The 17,415-nt window shown below is 41.8% G+C and overlaps 1 protein-coding gene across 10 annotated transcripts in view; it reads right to left on the bottom strand.

Annotated features, from left to right (window-relative positions):
- The window catches only part of ar (androgen receptor), a 206,923-nt gene that overhangs the window by 13,700 nt on the left and 175,808 nt on the right, over window positions 1–17,415 (bottom strand). The window lies entirely within an intron of this gene.

Consider the following 17,415-nt stretch of genomic DNA (forward strand, 5'->3'; position numbering starts at 1 on the left):
CCATTTTGCTCGCACATCTATTTTTGTTGTTCTATTTTCCTGCCTTTTTTTAAATTTGCCTTTTATGGGCTTAGGCATCATACTTGTTGGCCATACCTTGAGAAGTCATTTGAATTACTCTTGAGAAGTCAGTGTTGAGCTGCTTTTTTGAATTACAGCAGTCCATGCTGCCTTGTTAGGAAGGGAGTTTTGATTTTCATGATAGCTATTCTGTCTGGTTTCAATCCTTTTTGACTTCATAGCAATTCAGATGAAACTTAACAGTCAATCACAGTGCTGTGAGTCAGGAGTTACCTCTAGGATACACTCATAAAGGGGGGCATGATGTTTTTCCATAAAAGGTCTTGGAGAACTAGATGGGTTTTTACAACAACGAATTAATAGAACTAGCTTTATTTTAAATTCCAGATCTATTAAATGATTTTTCATGATTGCACCCGTGTCCCCAAAGTATTGGTCTGGGTCTCTCAATTACCACTATACCATCAGCACCCAGTAATGCCACCCCCATAACCCCCAACCCCATTCCCCCACAGCCCCCCACAGATTCAAAGAAAAATTACTCATAGGAAGAATATCATGTGAAACTGTGGCTATGATATTAGTGAATTTCATCCAATGTAAATTGTGCAGAAAATACAAATTAAGATTAAGATGCAAAGTCATGGAATTAATCCTCATATCACTATTATGCAGTTGTACCCTGATTAGATGCCTTTAACCATGGCCATTCAATTAAAAGAAAGTCTTTTACCATTCAAGAATGCATAACCAGTACAAGTCATAAGAACCTACAAGCCAGAGCTTCCTAAAGATCTCACAGTTTCATTTACGCTAACCAAAACCCCAATGCAACCATCCAGCTTTCAAAGTTTTCACTTGTAATGGTTCTAAAACCAAGACATCACTTGGATCGTGGTGAAAAGTGCACTGTGAGATCCTTCATGCTTGCCTGGTCAGCCTGCACCACCACATGCTGCTCTCGAAGCAGTTGTGGAGGGGCTGAGACTGTCACACGTCTCCTTCTGGAATGTGCCTTTGCAAAGGAAGACTGGAGAAAGGTGCAGTGGTTTTTGTTACGGTTCATCCTGAACAGCTCTGTGATGCGGAATTCTGTGCTATACAGTCTGTTTGCTGGGGCACACACTGAGACAAACATCAACTATGCTTGGAGGACCATCAGCTCTGTGAAAGATGCTCTTTGGTCTACCCAAACCTTGTTGGTCTTCCAGTTCACCCCAACTCAGTGCTGCAGACTGGCACATTCCAAAGTCCAGAACTGCAGGCTGAGGGATGTACTAAAGCCTGGGGCAGCTGCTGCCAAGATGCAGTGGGAAAAGACCATTGTCTTAAGTTCTTTCTGCTGAAGGTAAACGGGAATCTATTCAGTTATTGGACCCTCCTAGTGCCTCAAATACATGTAAATATTGAGTAAGAGAGGTTTTTTTTGGGATAAAGTCAAAGTTTCAACATTTTGTTTGTTTGACATACAATTCTGCAGAACCAAACTGCTTTTGTATCAATGTATATATACAAAGATTTTTATGAATAAAGTATGTTTTGAAATAAAAAAAACAGTAATGGTTCTGAAAGGATTAATGTTGAGACTACATTAAGTATTACCCAAGCTGATGATGTCATACAGTCTTAAGTGGGGAAAACAGAGGTCTAAGTTGAGACTGCAATGGAATAAAGTCTATCAAGGCTGGCTTCTGAGAAATCACAGCTATTATGTGTAATTGGCCAATAATAACTTGGATCCATTGAGAATCTAAATCTTGTTGTCGAGACAAATGCCTTTTCTTGTTAAGACTCCTGAGTGCTTTATCCTCTAACACTGTTCACCAAACATTATCCAAGACCTAGGATAGAGGCATATTATTGGCAGCACTGTATTCCAAGCTTTTTCTGGTAATGTCTGGTTCTGCAACACATACATTTGGAATTTGGAATCCTGTGTACAGTTCTGGTCGCCACATTACCAAAAGGATGTGGATGCTTTGGAGAGGGTGTACTGGAGGTTCACCAGGATGTTGCCTGGTATGGGGGGCACTAGCTATGAAGACAGATTGAGTAGATTAGGATTATTTACATTAGAAAGACAGAGGTTGAGGGGGGGACCTGATTGAGGTCTACAAAATCATGAGAGATATAGACAGGGTGGATATCAGGAAACTTTTTCCCAGAGTGGGGGGCTCAATTACTAGGGGTCATGATTTCAAGGTGAGAGGGGAAAAATTTAAAAGAGATATGCGTGGAAAGTTCTCTAGGCAGAGGGTGGTGGGTGCCTGGAACGCATTGCCAGCAGAGGTGATACAGGCGGGCACAATAGCATCATTTATGATGTATCTAGACAGACACATGAATGGGAAGGAAGCAGAGGGATACAGATCCTTGGAAAATAGGTGACAAGTTTAGATAGAGGATCTGGATCGGTGCTGGCTTGGAGGGCCAAAGGGCTTGCTCCTGTGCTGTAATTTTCTTTGTTCTTTGTACATTGCTGAGTTATCCCGACAATTTTCAAGGCTTGATATTGGGTCACAATGGGAAAGAAGTTTGTGAAGCACTGCTATAAGCTATACCAAAATATCTAAGAGTGGTATATTTAAATGTTGCAAAATGTAAACATTTATTTTAAGTTTACATATACTTGCTGCAACACTTATCAATTATCCTTTCTCCATTATGCTACTCCCATCATGTCCTGCTCACTACTTGAATGCTGTTGGGTCTCTTTTGTACTGCTTACATACGAGGGACTCCTAAATACTACTGGAATTCAGCAAGCTCTCCATATTGTTCCCAAGATCTTCCTAATACTTTAGAATCTCACTAATGAAGGTGCCCTTTTGAACAGCTTCTCAGTGCAGTTGAGACGTTTAATTTGACAGAACTGGAGAAGATATAGAACATGTATTTTATCTTCTGATTGCTGTAGGAAATAAGATGAAGCAGAATCTATTGGCTTGGTGGTCTTATAATTGGAAACAGTGCTCGGAACAGCCAAAGATTATTAAATTTGACGGTCTGAAGATGATTAAATTTTGTATCTAAAAAATGCTTGCAATAATACGGTTTAAAATTGACATCGTAAAACAAAGTTAATAAAAATGTGACATGTAAAAGGTGAACCATAATGCAAGCATTATCACACTATCCATAACACCTCTTTCAAACTGCAAAATGTTTACAAAAGAGGAAACTTATTTTCTCAGGATCAGCCAGGTGAAGAAATGCATTTGATTTCTAAATGACAAAATACTTACACATATATGCCTCTCAGCTGCAGGGCAACTGATTATGTATTATTTGGTATAGTAGTCTGTAATTGTAAAATTGTATATCCAGTCTCTTATTTTGATCTGGACAATGGGTGGCCTACCAGCATCAGCTCTTCAGATGCTGAAAGTCCTGTTCTCATATGCTTAACAGGTTAAAACCAAGGCAATCAACAAAATTCATCTTGATTATATAAATTCAAGGTCTGTTGTTAGCTTTAGATTGACCTGAGAATGATGTCTGCTCATGGATGTGAGTATCCACCAGGAGTTTTTTTTTGTGACCAAATAAGCCAATTCTCAATGCACAGATCATTAGCTCATGCAACAGCACGTCCCAGTGGAATCCTAGATACGTGATTTGCTTTCTTTTCTCTTCTGTTCTGCCTCACCATTAAGACATTTTAGACGCAGGTCAACAGCCAAGTTGCCAACATTTTTGAATGATTAGAAGCAGGTTTCCCCGTCATTAAGGCCAATGCTGCTATAATTCAAGCAACATTTTAGAGCATCTTTGTCCTCCCCAAAATGTTTGCCGCCTCAAAACTGAAAAAAGACCTGACTGGAAAGAAACACTTTTTTGGAATCTTGTCAATGCCTGGTCATCAAAATTGAATTTGCAAGAGTTTCTGTCTGAATGTATGCAGAACTTAAGGAGAATACCTGGACTTATTTGATGGTACGACAATTGACAGTTTCCACAGCATTATTTATCTGCCCTCTTGCCCATAGGTAAGCTGTCAAATTCCTGAAGTCAGAGGTGTAGATGGTGGGAGAAGGGAGGATGGGAGTTTTTTGTCCTCCCAAAGGTGAGAGTTGCATTTGTACCATCTTGATGTGAGCAAACGTTTGTCAGTGTAAGACGTCAGCTTGAATATGATTGCAACTGCAGGATTTGTTGTTTTTCAATAACTGCTTATTCCAGTTCTCCAAATGATGTTGGCTCATCCATGGATTCTGCAAAGGACACCAAGGGATAGCCTGGACAGTATCAGCTGCTATTATGGATTAATGATTGAAGAGTTGGAAAATGTTTTATTTAAACTTATACAGCTGACATTGTCATTTTTAATAAGAGGAAGACTATCCTGTGAACAGAAATTATTTTGTCTGTTTGACCTTGGTGGCCATCATACCTTCAAAAAAGCTTCACACGATGGTCAACATACTTCTGGGTTCTGAGGAAGGGTCACCAGACCTGAAACGTTAACTTTGTTTTCTCCTTCACAGATGCTGCCAGACCTGCTGAGCTTTTTCAGCAACTTTGTTTTTGTTCCGATTTACAGCTTCCACAGTTCTTTTGGTTTTTACACTTCTGGGTTTCCTGTGCTTTCTCTTCTCACCTTGTGATCTTTGGAGCTGTGCGGTCGGCTGTCAGCCTTGGGCAGTTGAATTGCTGCTTTGTTGATGTGCAATCTTGAGACAGTGAAGACGGTTCAATTTTGTCGTAGCAGGCCACATATTTTAGCTTGGCTTCCTTTATACCAATATTGGTGGCAACAACTCAAATGTAATGCTCTCAGCACAGCAGTGGAGTACAGTTGCTTTTATCTGAATAATCCCACCGAAGAGGAATTGAGTTGGCTGTATGAAGATCTTCCAGGTCATGTAGTATGCTTGGAATTTCTCTCCTTGGTTGACCTTACTGAAATGGTTGCCATTCCAGGATCAAGGAGCTCCTGGCAGCATTGTGTAATGGATTGTTGGAGCGCAGAAGCCTCTTCACCACGTCATAGTGGTAACAGCAATATCAGGACAGGAGTAGGCCATTCAGTCCATTGACCCTGCTCTGCCATTCACTCAGATCATGACAGATCAACTCACTGAATGCCACTTTCAAGTGCTATCCTCATATCCCTTGATATCATTAGCAACTAGAAATCCATCCATTTTTATCTTGATCATGCTCTATATTTGACCTTAGATTCAACATGATCTGAGTGGAAGAAAACCCCCTTATTTTAGTCTTAAATGGACTATCCCTTGTTAGAGTCATACAACACGGAAACAGACCCTTCAGTCCAACTAGTCCATGCTGAACATAATCCCAAACTAAATAGTCCCACCTGCCTACTCCTGGTCTATATCCCTCAAATCTTTCCTATTTATGTAACTATGCAAATGTATTTTAAATGTTGGAATTGTACCTGCATCAAACACTTCTTCAGGAAGTTCATTCCATACTTTCTATGTAAAAATTTGCCGCCTATACCTTTTTTAAAATCTCTCTTCTCACCTAAAAATGTGCCCTCTAGCCATGAGATCTCCCATCCTAGGGAAAAGAAAACTACCAGTAACTCTACCTATACCTCTCATGAATTTAAAAATTATCAAGTTGCTTCCCAATGTCCTACATTCCAGTGAAAAATGTCTCAGCCTATCCAGCCTTTCTTTTTGCTCAATACTTCCATACCCGACAACATCCTGGTAAATCTCTTCTGAACCCTCTCTAGCTTGATAATATCCTTCCTATAACTGAGCAACCAGAACTGGGCACAGTATTCCAGAACCAGCCTCACCAATGTCCCGTACATCAACATGACTTCTCAACTTCTGTACTCAAAGGGCTGAGCAATGAAGGCAAACGTGCCAAATGTCTTTTTAACCACCCTGTCTATGGGTGAAATCAACTTCAAAGAAGTATGTACCTGTACACCTATTTCCCTCTGTTCTACAACACTACCCAAGGCCCTACTATTAACAGTTTAAGCCCCACCGTTGTTTGTTGTACCAAAATTCAATACCTTGCGTTTGTGCAGACTGAGCTCCATCTACTATTTCTTAGCCCACTGATCCATTTGATCAAGATCCCTTTATAATCTTAGAAAACCTTCTTCACTGTCTATTAGGCGACCAATTTTGGTGTTGTCCAGAAACTTATTAACCAAAACTACAGAGCATAGGTAAGAGTGGCTAATTTCATTGAACTGAGAGTGCATTTGTCCTAGGTAAAACCATTTCAGTGACTGGTAAGCAAAAACGTAATCAAACAACGGGCAATCTTTAAAAAGGGGTGGCATGGTGGCTCAGTGGTTAGCACTGCAGCCTCACAGCACCAGGGACCCAGGTTTGATTCCACCCTTGGGTGACTGTCTGTGTGGAGTTTGCACATTCTTCCCGTGTCTGCGTGGGTTTTGTCCGGGTGCTCCGGTTTCCTTCCACAGTCCAAAGATGTGCAGGCTAGGTGGATTGCAGTCTCATCAAGGCCATGCTAAATTGCCCATAGTGTTCAGGGATGTGTAGATTAGGAGGGTTATGGGGGATGGATCTGGGTGGGATGCTCTCTGGGTTGGTGTGGTCTTGTTGAGTTGAAGGGCCTACCTCTTCCCACACTGTAGGGATTCTATGAAATTCTATGATGCCTTCTATATTCTCATCCAAATCATTTATACAAATGACAAACAAAAGCAGACCCAGAACCAATCGTTATAGAACACAGCTGGTCACAGGCCTCCAGTCTGAAAAGCAACCCGTTACACTTACTCTCTGTCTTGTGCCGTTAAGCCAATTATGTATCCAACTGGAAGCTCACCCTGAATCCCATATGATCTAACTTTACTCATTACTCTACCATGTGGAACCTTGTCAAAACTTTACTGAAGTCCAGGTAAACAATGTCTACTGCTCTGCCATCATCAATCTTTTTGGTAACTTCATCAAAAAAACTCAATCACATTCGTGAGACATATATCCTCTGGTTCTAGACTCTCCAGCCAGTGTAAACATTCTGTGCACTCCGGTCATTCATTAGAAGACTTTTGGACATTTCAATGACATAACTTCCTACTCTTCAAAATTACAGGATGCAGGCCAAATTTTCTGAATCCTTTCTCAATGGACAATCCTGCCAGCTCAGGGATTAATCTGGTGAACCTCCACTTCACTCCTTCTAAGGCAAGTATACCCTTCCTTCACTAAGGATACCAAAACAGTGCACAATACTCCAAATGCAGTCTCATCAAGGTCACATACAATTGTAGTAAGGTGTCTGTACCTCTGTATTCAAATCCTCTTGCCATAAAAGTCAAGCATTACATTTGCCTTTCTAAACGCTTGCTGCAACTGCACGTTACATTTTATGACTCATAAGCAAGGATACCAAATCCTTCAGGTCAATGATACCTCTTACTGTTTAAGAAATATTCTGTCTTTCTGCGTTTTTCAACCAAGGTGGAAAAATTCATACTTAAGAGTCAAAAGGATGTATAGCATGGAAACAATCCCTTGGTCCAACTCACCCATGCCGATCAGATATACTGAAAATCCCATTTGCAGCATTTGGTCCATATCCTTCTAAACCCTTCCCATTCACATAAGCATCCTGATGCCTTTTAAATGCTGCAACTGTACCAGCCTCCACCACTTCCTCTGGGACCTCATTCCATACATGCAACATCCTCTGGGTGAAAAAGTTGCCCGTCAGGTCCTTTTTAAATCTTTCTCTTCTCACCTTAAACCTATGCCCTCTAGTTTTGGACCCCCATCCCGCACCCCTGGGAAAAGGCTTTGTCCGTTCACCCTATCCAAGCCCTTCATGATTTATAAATCTCTATAAGGTCTTCCTCAGCCTACGACACTCCAGGGAAAATAGCTTCAGCCTATTCAGCCTCTCCCTATGACTCAAACCCTCTATAACACCCTTTCTACAGCAGGGAGAACAGAACTGCACGCAGTATTCCAAAAGCGGCCGAGACCAATAACATGTACACCCGCAACATGACCTGCCAACTCCTATACTCAATGCTCTGACCAATAAAGGCAAGCATTCCTAACACCTTCTTCACTATTCAATCAACCTGTGGCTCCACTTTCAAGGAATAATGAACCTGCACTCTAAGGTCTCTTTGTTTAGCACGCTCCCCAGGGCCTTAAAATTAAGATTATAAGTCTTGCTTGATATGCCTTTCCAAAATGCAGCACCTCACATTTATCTAAATTAAATTCCATTTGCCACTCCTCGGCCCACTCGCCCATCTGATCACGATCCCGTTGTACTCTGAGGTAATCTTTCTCACTGTCCGCTACGCCTCCAATTTTGGTGTCATCTTTAAACTTACTAACCGTACCTCCTCTGTTCATGTTCAAATCATTTACATAAATGGTGAAAAGCAGTGGACTCAGCACCAATCTTTGGGACACACCGCTGGTCACAGGCCTCCCTACACCAAAACAACCCTACACTACCACCCTCTGTCTTCTATCCTTGAGCCAGTTCTGTATTCAAATGGCTAGTTCTCCTTGAATGCCATGAGATCTAACCTTGCTAACCAGCCTATCGTGAAGAACTTTGTTGAACGCATTACAGAACTCCATATAGACCACATTCACCACTCTGACTTTATCAATTCTCTTTGTTACTTCTTCAAAAAACACAATTAATTTCGTGCGCCACGACTTCCCATGTACAAAACCATGGTGACCATCCCTAATCAGTCCTTGCCTTTCAAATACATGTAAATCCTGTGTCTCAGGGTTCCCACCAACAATGCGCCCAACGCCAATGTCAGGCTCACTGGTCTACAGTTCCCTGGCTTTTCCTTATCGCCTTTCTTGAATAGTGACGTTACGTTGGCCAACTCCAGCTTCCGGCACCTCACCTGTGCCTGTCGATGATACAAATATCCCAGCAAGAGGCCAGCTTCCCACAGAGTTCTAGAATACACCTGATCAGGTTCCAGGGGTTTATCCACCTTTATGCGTCCAGCACCTCCTCCTCGCTATTTATTTCCCCAAGTTCCATATCTCCCACACCTTTCTCCACAGTAAACACTGACGCAAAATACTCGTTTAGTACCCCATCTCCTGCGGTTACACATATAGGCGGCCTTGCTGATTTTTAAGGGGCGATTCTCTCCCCAGTTACCCTTTTGGCCTGAATGTATTTGTAGAACCCCTTATTCACTCTATATTCCATTTGCCATGTTCTTATACATTCACTTAGCCTTTCAAAGTTTCCTTGAAGACAACTTGAATTTTTTTCACATGTTACATTCCTACTTAATTTTGTGTTATCAGCAACTTTGACAGTATTACATTTGGTCCCTGTGTCCAAATAATTGATATAGATTGTGAACAGCTGAAGTCCCTGCAATGATCTTTCGGTACCCTACTGACATCCTGTAAATTACTGGGTTGTTCCTACTCACTGTTTTCTATATGTTATAGAACATAGAACATTACAGCACAGTTCAGGCCCTTCGGCCCTCGATGTTGTGCCGACCTGTCATACCGATCTGAAGCCCATTTAACCTACACTATTCCATGTACGTCCATATGCTTAATCAATTCTCAAGCTATGCTAGGATATGATCTCCAATACCATGTGCTCTAATTATTTTTTATATTTCTTTTGTGCAACCTTATCAAAAGCCGTCTGAAAGTTCAATTACATTACATCTGTTGGTTCTCCCTCATTTATGCGACAAGTAACATCCTCAAAAAAAATTCAAAAGATTTTCAAATCTGATATCACTTTGGTAAATCCATGTTGACTTTCAAATGCTGGGATATCATATCCTTCAGAATAGATTCTACCATTTTTCTCACTGCTGATTTCAAACAAGTCTCTAGAGTGCCATTTGCTCTTTCTTTTTCTTCTTAATCAATGCAGTATATATGCTTCTTTCCAATCTGCAAGAACTTTTCCAGATCTAAAGAATTTTGAAAGTTTATCAACAATACACCCAATAGTTGTGTTATTCAACAATCAAGGACGTAGCTCAATTGGTCTAGGGACTTTAGCAAACTTCAATCCAGTTAATTTTTTGAGTACTATAATTTAACTTTTAAAACAAAAGCTGTTCATCAGATGTGAATGTGACTGACTAGACCAGCATTAATCATCCATCCCTTGGTGGCGGCGAGTTGGCTTCTTGTATTGCTTCAGGGACATCTACAGTGGTGTTAGAAGAGGGGGGGGGCTTCCCTTGGGCCAGCATCAGTGACGGATATAGTTCCATGTCAGAATGGCACGTGGCTTGGAGAGGAACTGGTGATGCTTACATGCATCTGTTACCTTCTCTTTCTAGGCGATACAGTTCACAGGTTTGGAAGGTATGATGAATACTACCATTTTTCAGTACCTCACTTTCAAAAGTCTCTTCAGGCTGGAGCATTTCTAGAAGATATTCAGTGTCTTTCACTTTGAATGAAAGCAATTGTTTAGTTTCTCTGCATTTTCCTATTCAACATTCAAAACTCTCCAATCTCAGCTGTAATGGACGTGCATCTATCCTTATTAATACTGCCCTTTTCACGTATCTAAAAAAGCTCTTACAGTCCACCTTTCTTTCGCTAGCTTTTACTAAATATTCTCTTTTCCCTATCTTTATTATTTTGTTGGCCACCATTGCTGGATTCTAAATTGTTCACAGTCCTCAGGCTTATGGTTTTCTCTGGCTAATATATGACACTACTTTCAATTTGTTCTGTTAATCCGTTTGTTCACCTTTCCCATTGCTTTTGTCTCTTAGATGCATCAGTTGTATTAACAGTATCTAAAACTTCTTTAAATACTACTCATTATTCATCTACTATAAAATCTTCTCTTGTATTTTTCCAACCTTACCATAGCTATCTCGCCCCTCATACCCTCATAATATTCTTTGTTCAGATTTAAGGTTATTGTTTCAAAGTAGAAACTTGGACAACAGTAACAGCAGTAGGTCATTCAGCCCGTTGACGTATTCAGTAGCTTAGTCTCTGTAGCTTTCTGTGATGTAGAATTTCACAAGTTCATCTCCCCCTTGTGAAGAAATTTTTCCTCATCTCAGTATGAATACTCTTGTGTCTTGTTACAGTTGCCCCATGTTCTAGACCAAATGGCATGAGCAAACATCATTTCTACATCTGACCTGCCCATTGGTGTCAGAATTTAAATGCTTCAAAGACATCCCTCCCATTTTTCTAAACTGCAGTGAATATGGGCTGAGTTGACTCAATCCCTCCTTGACAAACTTGCTATCCAAGGAATCAGCCAGATGAACTTTTACTGCATTCTCTCTGTAGCAGGGAGACCAACTTAGTTAGGGAGACCAAACTGTAAACCTTCAGAATATCCTATGCCCTCTCATCCTGCGTACTTCTCACATAGGAGACTTTTGCTTTCTGAAGATGCACAAAGCCAACACACCTGGGCGTCCCATCATATCAGGCAATACGACCCTGTGTGAGAACCTCTCTAGCTGTGTCAAGAGCATCTTGAAGCCCACTGTACAAGGAGCTTCAGCTTTTGTTGCAAAACTACAGATTTCTTACAGAAACTCAGCACCCACGGACCAGTCAAACTAGGAACATTTCTTGTCACAATGGATGTTTTGGCATTTCTACACCAGCATCCCCTACCATGACGGCATCACTGCAACACCCTCAAGTACTCAACACCAACTAGTGTCAATTTCTAGATGCCAGTCTACAACTTATCCCCTTAATCCTCAGCCACAATGTCTTTACTTTTGACAACCGGCTCTTCATCCAGATACATGGAACAGCTACGGGGACCAAATGTGCATCCCCAAACATCAACATTTTCACGTACAAGTTTGAGCAAGACTTCTTTGCTGCACAGGACCTTCAACCAATGTTATACACCAGATGATAAGACGCAAGCTGTGTAAGTACGTAAGATTTGTGTGTTTCTGCACGCTTAGTGACTTGGCAGAAGTGTGCAAGTTATAGGTGTTCTAAAGTTCCAAAGTGAGACAGTAGAGGCCTAAAGTGGTGTCTGAATTAGTCCAATATCCTGCATGATAATGTGGTGAGGCCAGTGATTTATCGTTACCAACTTACTGAACTGAAGCATTGATGGGAATGATGACCATGGAACATATGGAATATACGACTATAAGAAACAGGAACAGGAGTACGCTGTTTGGCGCCTCGAACCTGCCTTGCCATTCAAGAGATTCATGGCTGATCCGACATTCCTCACATACACTTTCCTGCCCTTTTCCTGTAACTCTTGATTCTCCTACTGACCAAGAATCTATCTATTTCAGCCTTTAAAATACACAAGACACTGCCCATACAGCTCTCTGTGGCAAGGAGTTTCAAAGACTTGCAACCCTCTGACAGAAGAAACTCCATCTCATCTCAGTCTTACGTTGGTACTCCTTTATTCAAAGACAAGGTCAGAAATCACATGACATCAGGTTGTAGTCCAACAAGTTTATTTGAAAGCACAAGTTTTCGGAGTCTCACTCCTTCTTCAGGTGTTAGTGAGACAGATAGTATCAGAGACAGAATTTATAAGGAAAAGATTAAAAGGTCACATCACTGATAAGGATATATTAAACAAACCTAAGATGCTATTAAATCTTGAATCAGTTATAGGGTTTTAATTGACTATTATGTTAATGTAAATCCCTGACTTCCTGTCCTGAGAGAACTAAAGGTTTTGTTAATTAATAGGTCAGACAATGCACTTTAGGTATGACACCTTGTTTAGAATCTGTTTGTGTTTTGATTTGAAGCTCAGGCTGGTTTTATTTCTCAACTAGGAATTTATAAAACACCACATTGACAGAATGTCCATAAATTGTGTGCTTTTTAAACAAAATAGAATGCATCTGCAAATACAAACGCATCCTATAGATTCACGTGTGTGTGTGTGTGTGTGTGTGTGTGGGTGTGAGAGTGTATAGTGCGGTGGAGTCACCTGTAGTGTGACATTAACCCAAGATCCTAGTTGAGGCTGTCCTCGTGTGTACCAAACTTGTATATCAGCCTCTGTTTGTCTGCCAAGTTTGCCACAACAATGCACAGTCACTGAGCAGAGACTGATAGCCAAGTTCGATACCCACGGAGGCAGCCTTGATCAGTATCCTGGGTTTATGTCACGCTACAGGTGGCCCCACCACACGACACACTCTCACAGACGCATACATACACACACACTCACTCACACAAAGACACACACACGCACGTCCTCTCATAACATACAGTCTCTCAAGCGCACACAATCTCTCTCTCCCCACGCACACGAACACATACACAAACACACTCTCTCTCCCACACGCACACATACACTCACTCTTACCCACACACAAACATACACTCTCTCCCTCTCTCCCTCATGTGCACACACACACGCACGTGTACATGAATCTGTGGGGTGAATTTGTTTTTGCAGATACATTTTATTTTGTGGTTGGTTGGCTCGCTGAGCTAGTTTGTTGTTCCGCAGACATTTCATTACCCTGCTGGGTAACATCATCAGTGCAGCCTCCAATGAAGCGCCGTTGCGTTTTCCCACCTGGTTTTTTAATTCTGGAGTCTGTTGAGCTGGATTACCTCACTTCCAGTTTTCCTCCGCAATGGAGTGTATATGGGGTCGACTTCTATGTGTTTGTTATGGCTTTTTTTTGTGGAGTACCAGGCTTCGAGGAACTCCTGTGCCTGTCTTTGCTTTGCTTGTCCCAGGATCTTGGTGTTGTCCCAACTGAAGCTGTGGTTCTCCTTATCCATGTGGATAGAGATAAGTGAAAATTGATTGTGTCTTTTTGTAGACAACTGGTGTACCTTTGTTGTTGATTTCCTTCCTGTTTGTCTGATATAGTGTTTGTCACAGTCTCTGTAGGGATTTTTGTATATGACATTGGTCCTGTCCATGGTGGGTAGTGGGTCTTTGGTTTGGGTGAACAGTTGTTGTAGGGTTGATGTGGGTTTGTGCGCTATTCTGATGCCCAGTGGTGTTGGAGTCTTGTGATTAGTTCCAATGTGTTCCTTATGTAAGATAGTGTGATGAATATATCAGGGCGTGTAGTATCTTCCTGGTGTTGTTCGTGTATTAGGCATTTTCTGACCCAGTTTTTTGATATCTATTGTCCTTGAATACCCGTAAGAGGTGTTATTCTTCTTCTCGGTGTAGTTCTGTGCTACTGCAGTGTGTTATTGCCCGTTTAAATAATGTTCGCACACAGTTTTGTTTGTGTTTGTTTGGATGGTTACTGCTTAAGTTCAGTACTTGGTCAGTGTGTATGGCTTTTCTGCATACTTTCATTTGGAATTCCCCCTTTGTCCTGCGCTATGCATGACGTCCAGGAATGGGAGCTGCTTGTTCTTTTCCTCCTCTCTGGTGAATTTGATTCCGGTGAGGGTGTTGTTTATTAGTTTGTGTGTCTCTTCTAGTTTGCTCCATTTAATGATGACAAAGATGTTGTCCACCTGGTAGATACATAGTTTTGGTTGGATTGGGGAAGGGCCATCCTTTCTAATCTTTGCATCAGTGCCTCTGCTATGAGTCTGGAGATAGGTGATCCCATCAGTATCCCATTGATCTGTTCGTATGTTTGGCCATTGAAGGTGAAATGGATGGTGAGGCATAGGTCCAGTAGCTTCAGCATGTTGTTTGTGGAGATGGTTTCGCTGGGGTCTTGTTCTTGTTCTAGTAGTGCTGTCATTGTTTCCCTTGCTAGTGGTATGTTTATTCATGTGAATAGGGCAGTTTGGAACATTTTATTTTGTTCAAAAAGCACACAATTTATAGATAGTCAATCAATGTGGTGTTTTAAAAAATTCCTACTTTGGAAATAAAACCAGTCTTACTCCAAACCAAAACACAAACAGATTCTAAACAAGGCCCCACATCTAACATGCATTGACTGATCTAAAATGTCACCTCTTCTTCTCACTGATAAAACCTTCAGTGGTCTCAGGACAGTGTCTTGAAAGGAAGTCAGGGATTTACAGAGACATATTAATCAATTAAAACATTCTAACTAATTAAAGACTTCACAACATCTTAAGCATGTTCAATATATTCTCATCAGTGGGGTGACCCTTTGATCTTTTACTAATAAATTCTGAGTCTGAGACTACCTTTCTCACGAACACCTGAAGAAGGAATATGGCTCTGAAAGCTTGTGTTTTCAAATAAACCTGTTGGATTATAACCTGGTATCATGTGATTTCTGACCTTGTCCACACCAGTCCAACACCAGCACCTCTACATCTTTTATTCAAAGACTATGCCCTCTGGTCCTAGACTCTATCCCATGAGGTGAAACATCCTCTCAGCATTTACTGTCAAGACCTTAAAGAATTCTATATATTTCAATGAGATCATCTCTCATTCTTGTAAACTCCAGTGAGTAAAATCACAACTTTTTATTAGCCTTTCTTCATAAGTCAATCCGTTAATACCAGGGATCATCCAAGTAAACTTACCCTGGAGTGCCTCCAATTAAGTGTCATCTCTAGTTAAATAAGGGGACGTAAACTGCTCACTGTACTCCAGACGTGGACACACCAGCTGCAGAAAGACTTCCCCAATCTTATATTCCAACACTCTTGAAATAAGGGCTAACATTACACTAGGCTTTCTGATTAACTGCTGTACCTGTGTGTTAGCTTTATGTTTCATGCACAAGTGCCCCCAAGCCCCATTGTGTTGCAGCTTTCTGCAGTTTTTCTCCTTTTAGATAGTATTTTATTCTTTTGTTTTCCACACCAAAATGATTACCTTTGCATTTCCCACATTGTCCTCTATTGCTAACATTTTGCCCACTTACTTCAGCTGTCAAAATCTTTCTGTAAACTGTTTGAAACCTTCTCACAACTTGATTTGACACCTATTTTAGTGTTGGCTGCAAATGTGGATACAGTGCATTCATTTACATCCTCCAATTCATGAACATATATTGCAAACAGTTGCTGTCTTAGCACTGATCCATGTGGAATCTGATGGTCACATGTCACCAAATTAAAAAGCCTCATATCCCGAACTGCTGATTCCTGCCCATGGGCCACTTTTCTAAGTATGCCAAGATACTACCTCCTTCACCATGGGCTCTCATCCAATGACAATCTTTTGTGACTGACCTGGTCAAACACCTTCTGGAAATCCAAATGCAACAAACTTACGGGTTCTCCTCTAGCAACTATGGTTGAGACTTTCTCAAAAAGCTCAAAAAAATTAGTCAGAAATGATTTTCCTTTCATGAAGCCATACTGACTCTGCTTGACTACATTACCATTTTCCAAATGTTCTGCTTTTACATCCTAAATAAATGTTTCCAATATTTTTCCTTTTTGAGCAAGAGTGTCACATAAGCAGTTTTTCAATCTTCTAGTATTCCACAATCCAATATTTTTCTGGAAAATTACAACCAACACATCCATTATCATTACAGAGATAGTAGGAACTGCTGATGCTGGAGAATCTGAGGTAACAAGGTGTAGAGCTGGATAAACACAGCAGGCCAAGCAGCATCAGAGGAGCAGGAAGGCTGACATTTCAGGCCTAGATCCTGCTTCAGAAATGGGGGAGGGGAAGGGCGTTCTGAAACAAATAGGGAGAGAGGGGGAGGTGGAGAGAAGATCGAGAGAGGAGAGGATAGGTGGAGAGGAGACAGACAGGTCAAAGAGGCAGGGATGGAGCCAGTATAGGTGAGTGTAGATGGGGAGTTAGGGAGGAGATAGGTCAATCCAGGGAGGACGGACAGGTCAAGGGGGTGGGATGAGGGTTTGAGGTGGGAGGAGTGGATAGTTGAGAGGAAGGACAGGTTAGGGAGGCGGGGACGAGCTGGGCAGGTTTTGGGATGCGGTAGCAGGGGGGGAGATTGTGAAGCTTGTGAAGTCCACATTGATACCATTGGGCTGCAGGGTCCCCAAGCGGAAAATGAGGTGCCGTTCCTGCAACCTTCGGGTGGCATCGTTGTGGCACTGCAGGAAGCCCAGGATGGACATATCATCTGAGGAATGTGCGGTGAGTTGAAACGGTTCGTGACTGGGAGGTGCAGTTGTTTAGTGCGAACCGAGCATAGGTGTTCTGCAAAGTGGTCCGCAAGCCTCCGCTTGGTTTCCCCGATGTAGAGGAGGCTACAATGGGAACAGCAGATGCAGTATACCACATTAGCAGATGTTTAGATGAACATCTGCATGATGTGGAAAGTCTTCTTGGGGCCTGGGATGGGGGTGAGGTGGGAGGTGTGGGGGCAAGTGTAGCACTTTCTGCAGTAGCAGGGAAAAGTGCTGGGTGTGGTTGGGCTGGAGGGGAGTGTGGAGCGGACAAGGGAGTCATGGAGAGACAGGTCCCTCCGGAAAGCAGATAAGGGTGGGGAGGGAAAAAATATCTATGGTGGTGGGGTTGGACTGCAGATGGCGGAAGTGTCAGAGGATGATGTGTTGGGTCTGGACA

The sequence above is a fragment of the Stegostoma tigrinum genome, chromosome 15 (genome assembly GCF_030684315.1).
Source record: "Stegostoma tigrinum isolate sSteTig4 chromosome 15, sSteTig4.hap1, whole genome shotgun sequence".
Taxonomy (NCBI): Eukaryota; Metazoa; Chordata; class Chondrichthyes; order Orectolobiformes; family Stegostomatidae; genus Stegostoma; species Stegostoma tigrinum.